The sequence below is a fragment of the Hyla sarda genome, unplaced genomic scaffold (assembly GCF_029499605.1).
Source record: "Hyla sarda isolate aHylSar1 unplaced genomic scaffold, aHylSar1.hap1 scaffold_452, whole genome shotgun sequence".
NCBI lineage: Eukaryota > Metazoa > Chordata > Amphibia > Anura > Hylidae > Hyla > Hyla sarda.
The window spans coordinates 68,385-73,817 of record NW_026610465.1 but is presented as its reverse complement, the minus strand read 5'-3'; the positions used below and the strand labels follow the sequence as shown (position 1 = coordinate 73,817).

General features: G+C 57.4%; 1 long non-coding RNA gene across 1 annotated transcript; it reads left to right on the top strand.

Annotated features, from left to right (window-relative positions):
* Positions 1-423: 423 nt before the first annotated feature.
* Positions 424-5,284, top strand: LOC130335584 (uncharacterized). The gene is made up of 3 exons (XR_008877188.1): positions 424-571; positions 3,762-3,871; positions 4,547-5,284. It is a non-coding gene; the product is annotated as an uncharacterized LOC130335584 (long non-coding RNA).
* Positions 5,285-5,433: the final 149 nt, after the last annotated feature.

The following is a 5,433-nucleotide window of genomic DNA, read 5'->3' as shown; positions in this document are numbered from 1 at the left end:
TATTATGGGGGTCCTCTATCTCTATATATATTATGGGGGTCCTCTATCTCTGTATATATTATGGGGGTCCTCTATCTCTGTATATATTATGGGGGTCCTCTATCTCTGTATATATTATGGGGGTCCTCTATCTCTGTATATATTATGGGGGTCCTCTATCTCTGTATATATTATGGGGGTCCTCTATCTCTGTATATATTATGGGGGTCCTCTGTCTCTGTATATATTATGGGGGTCCTCTATCTCTGTATATATTATGGGGGTCCTCTATCTCTCTATATATTATGGGGGTCCTCTCTCTATATATTATGGGGGTCCTCTAGCTCTATATATTTTGGGGTCTTTATTCAGTCAGGACACAAAGGACACCGCAGGCTCCTCCCCCATGTGACACGTGACTGATGACGAGCCCAGAGATCGGGGCGCAGCTGCTCATTGGTTGGAGGGGGACATGTGACTGAGTACGGCGGCTGCGTGACCCGGAATTCCGGTGAGAGGTGAAGAAGGAGGCGGAGCCACCGGAGGAGATCAACGGAGAGCAGGGCGCGAGCTCCGGCCTGAGATCGGAGGTGTACGTACCGGGAGGGGCGGGGCCTCATACTATGTAAATGAGGGGTGTGTGGTGCGATAGTCTGCAGGGGTGAGATACATATGGAGGAGAAAGGAGAGGGATGTAATACTCTGCAGAGGGAGGAGACAGGAGAGGGGTGTAATACTCTGCAGAGGGAGGAGGCAGGAGAGGGGTGTAATACTCTGCAGAGGGAGGAGACAGGAGAGGGGTGTAATACTCTGCAGATGGAGGAGACATGAGGGGTGTAATACTCTGCAGATGGAGGGGACAGGAGAGGGGTGTAATACTCTGCAGAGGGAGGAGGCAGGAGAGGGGTGTAATACTCTGCAGAGGGAGGAGACAGGAGAGGGGGGTAATACTCTGCAGATGGAGGGGACAGGAGAGGGGTGTAATACTCTGCAGATGGAGGGGACAGGAGAGGGGTGTAATACTCTGCAGATGGAGGGGACAGGAGAGGGGTGTAATACTCTGCAGATGGAGGGGACAGGAGAGGGGTGTAATACTCTGCAGATGGAGGGGACAGGAGAGGGGTGTAATACTCTGCAGATGGAGGGGACAGGAGAGGGGTGTAATACTCTGCAGATGGAGGGGACAGGAGAGGGGTGTAATACTCTGCAGATGGAGGGGACAGGAGAGGGGTGTAATACTCTGCAGATGGAGGGGACAGGAGAGGGATGTAATACTCTGCAGAGGGAGTAGGCTGGAGAGGGGTGTAATACTCTGCAGAGGGAGGAGGCAGGAGAGGGGTGTAATACTCTGCAGAGGGAGGAGGCAGGAGAGGGGTGTAATACTCTGCAGAGGGAGGGACAGGAGAGGGGTGTAATACTCTGCAGAGGGAGGAGGCAGGAGAGGGGTGTAATACTCTGCAGAGGGAGGAGGCAGGAGAGGGGTGTAATACTCTGCAGAGGGAGGGGACAGGAGAGGGGTGTAATACTCTGCAGAGGGAGGAGGCAGGAGAGGGGTGTAATAGTCTGCAGAGGGAGGAGGCAGGAGAGGGGTGTAATACTCTGCAGAGGGAGGAGGCAGGAGAGGGGGGTAATACTCTGCAGAGTTAGGAGGCAGGAGAGGGGGGTAATACTCTGCAGAGGGAGGAGGCAGGAGAGGGGGGTAATACTCTGCAGAGGGAGGAGGCAGGAGAGGGGGGTAATACTCTGCAGAGGGAGGAGGCAGGAGAGGCGTGTAATACTCTGCAGAGGGAGGAGGCAGGAGAGGGGGGTAATACTCTGCAGATGGAGGAGACAAGAGAGGGGTGTAATACTCTGCAGAGGGAGGAGACATGAGAGGGGTGTAATACTCTGCAGAGGGAGGAGACAGGAGAGGGGTGTAATACTCTGCAGAGGGAGGAGGCAGGAGAGGGGGGTAATACTCTGCAGAGGGAGGAGGCAGGAGAGGGGGGTAATACTCTGCAGATGGAGGAGACAGGAGAGGGGTGTAATACTCTGCAGAGGGAGGGGGCAGGAGAGGGGTGTAATACTCTGCAGAGGGAGGAGACATGAGAGGGGTGTAATAATCTGCAGATGGAGGGGACAGGAGAGGGATGTAATACTCTGCAGATGGAGGGGACAGGAGAGGGATGTAATACTCTGCAGATGGAGGGGACAGGAGAGGGGTGTAATACTCTGCAGAGGGAGGGGACAGGAGAGGGGTGTAATACTCTGCAGAGGGAGGGGACAGGAGAGGGGTGTAATACTCTGCAGAGGGAGGGGACAGGAGAGGGGTGTAATACTCTGCAGATGGAGGGGACAAGAGAGGGATGTAATACTCTGCAGAGGGAGGAGGCAGGAGAGGGATGTAATACTCTGCAGAGGGAGGAGGCAGGAGAGGGATGTAATACTCTGCAGAGGGAGGAGGCAGGAGAGGGGGGTAATACTCTGCAGAGGGAGGAGGCAGGAGAGGGGGGTAATACTCTGCAGAGGGAGGAGGCAGGAGAGGGGGGTAATACTCTGCAGAGGGAGGAGGCAGGAGAGGGGGGTAATACTCTGCAGAGGGAGGAGGCAGGAGAGGGGGGTAATACTCTGCAGAGGGAGGAGGCAGGAGAGGGGGGTAATACTCTGCAGAGGGAGGAGGCAGGAGAGGGGGGTAATACTCTGCAGAGGGAGGAGGCAGGAGAGGGGGGTAATACTCTGCAGAGGGAGGAGGCAGGAGAGGGGGGTAATACTCTGCAGAGGGAGGAGGCAGGAGAGGGGGGTAATACTCTGCAGAGGGAGGAGGCAGGAGAGGGGGGTAATACTCTGCAGAGGGCGGTGAGATGTGTTGCTGACAGGAGAGGGGTGGAATGCTCTGCAGAGGGCGGTGAGATGTGTTGCTGACAGGAGAGGGGTGGAATGCTCTGCAGAGGGAGGAGGCAGGAGAGGGGGGTAATACTCTGCAGAGGGAGGAGGTAGGAGAGGGGGGTAATACTCTGCAGAGGGAGGAGGCAGGAGAGGGGGGTAATACTCTGCAGAGGGAGGAGGCAGGAGAGGGGGGTAATACTCTGCAGAGGGAGGAGGCAGGAGAGGGGGGTAATACTCTGCAGAGGGAGGAGGCAGGAGAGGGGGGTAATACTCTGCAGAGGGAGGAGGCAGGAGAGGGGGGTAATACTCTGCAGAGGGAGGAGGCAGGAGAGGGGGGTAATACTCTGCAGAGGGAGGAGGCAGGAGAGGGGGGTAATACTCTGAAGAGGGCGGTGAGATGTGTTGCTGACAGGAGAGGGGTGGAATGCTCTGCAGAGGGCGGTGAGATGTGTTGCTGACAGGAGAGGGGTGGAATGCTCTGCAGAGGGTGGTGAGATGTGTTGCTGACAGGAGAGGGGTGGAATGCTCTGCAGAGGGCGGTGAGATGTGTTGCTGACAGGAGAGGGGTGAAATGCTCTGCAGAGGGTGGTGAGATGTGTTGCTGACAGGAGAGGGGTGGAATGCTCTGCAGAGGGTGGTGAGATGTGTTGCTGACAGGAGAGGGGTGAAATGCTCTGCAGAGGGTGGTGAGATGTGTTGCTGACAGGACAGGGGTGTAATGCTCTGCAGAGGGTGGTGAGATGTGTTGCTGACAGGACAGGGGTGTAATGCTCTGCAGGGTGGTGAGATGTGTTGCTGACAGGACAGGGGTGTAATGCTCTGCAGGGTGGTGAGATGTGTTGCTGACAGGACAGGGGTGTAATGCTCTGCAGGGCGGTGAGATGTGTTGCTGATGTACTGGTGATTTCTTCCCTCAGGTCCTCGTTGTTCTTCTCTTTGTCTCCTTCTCCTGACGACCTCTGACCCCTCGGCCTCTCCTGGGTCGTCTGTGACCGCACCTGATGAAGAAGTCTTCCACAGATCGAGGGTCAGTGAGGGGGGAGGAGGGGGTCAGTGAGGGAGGTCGGGGGTCAGTGAGGGTGTTTGCGGGTCAGCGGGGGGAGGTCGGGGTCAGTGGTGGTGGTCTGGGGTCAGTGAGGGTGGTTGGGGGGTCAGCGGGGGGGAGGTCAGGGGTCAGTGAGGGAGGTCAGTGGTGGAGGTTGGGGGTCAGTGAGGGAGGTCAGGGGTCAGTGAGGGAGGTCAGGGGTCAGTGAGGGTGGTTGCGGGTCAGCGGGGGGAGGTCAGGGGTCAGTGAGGGAGGTCAGGGGTGGAGGTCAGGGGTCAGTGAGGGAGGTCAGGGGTGGAGGTCGGGGGTCAGTGAGGGTGGTGTCAGGGGTGGAGGTCGGGGGTCAGTGAGGGAGGTCAGGGGTCACAGGATGGTTGCGGGTCAGCGGGGGGGAGGTCAGGGGTCAGTGAGGATGGTTACGGGTCAGCGGGGGGAGGTCAGGGATCAGTGAGGGAGGTCAGGGGTGGAGGTCAGGGGTCAGTGAGGGTGGTCAGGGGTGGAGGTCAGGGGTCAGTGAGGGTGGTCAGGGGTGGAGGTCGGGGGTCAGTGAGGGAGGTCAGGGGGTCACAGGATGGTTGCGGGTCAGCGGGGGGGAGGTCGGGTCACATGTTCCCCCTCCTGCAGTCCCCGGTGTTACGTTGTCTCCTCTCCCCGCAGGAGTAAGATGCCGCGGTGTTTCGTCCAGCGCTGCTCCTCTTCGGGCAGGAAGAAGGTTTCGCCCAGCGTCATCTTCCACGTCTTCCCGAACCGGTTGGATAAGATCCGGACGTGGCTGCTGTGTATCCGGCAGAGCGGGCAGGAGATCGGCGACATGGAGGACACCGCCGAGAAGATCCTGGAGGCCAAAAGAGGCGACCGCTACCGGATCTGCTCCGAACACTTCACAGAAGATTGTTACGTCCCGGCGGGCTGCGCAAGACCCTGAAGAGAGACGCCGTTCCCTCCGTGTTCCAAGGCGCGGCGCCGAGAGGCGACACTGAGCAGTGGGTGAAGCCGCCATATAAGAGAGCGAACGTGGATCCCGCTACGAGGCGTCCGCGCAATAGCCCCAGTGTGGTGAAAATCTGCCCTGCTGTGCGCGCTGTCCCGGTGAGCGTCTTATCTGTCATGAGATGTACAGCCAGTGCAGCACGCCGTAAAGTGAGAGATCCTGGAGAGGATCCAAACCTCGGCGCTTTTTCCATTTTTTTGATGGAATAAATTTCCCTTTCTCGCTGTATGGCGGCCGCGCTGGACGCAGGAGAATTGATCGACTCCGTTCTATTCAGTTTCTTGCACTTTTCTATTGGACATTATTTTCACTTACGTCCTGTTGTTATTTTTCTGTATACATGCAACTGGCGGTGTCACTTCTCTAATCCCCCCTCCCTCCTGCTTGTCTGCATACACATTCCCCTCTCCCCCTCCTCCATACATATACCTGGCGGTGTCACTCCCCCCCCTCATACATATACTTGGCGGTGTCACTTCTCTTCCCCCTTCTCATACATATACTTGGCGGTGTCACTTCCCCCCCCCCCCCATACATATACTTGGCGGTGTCA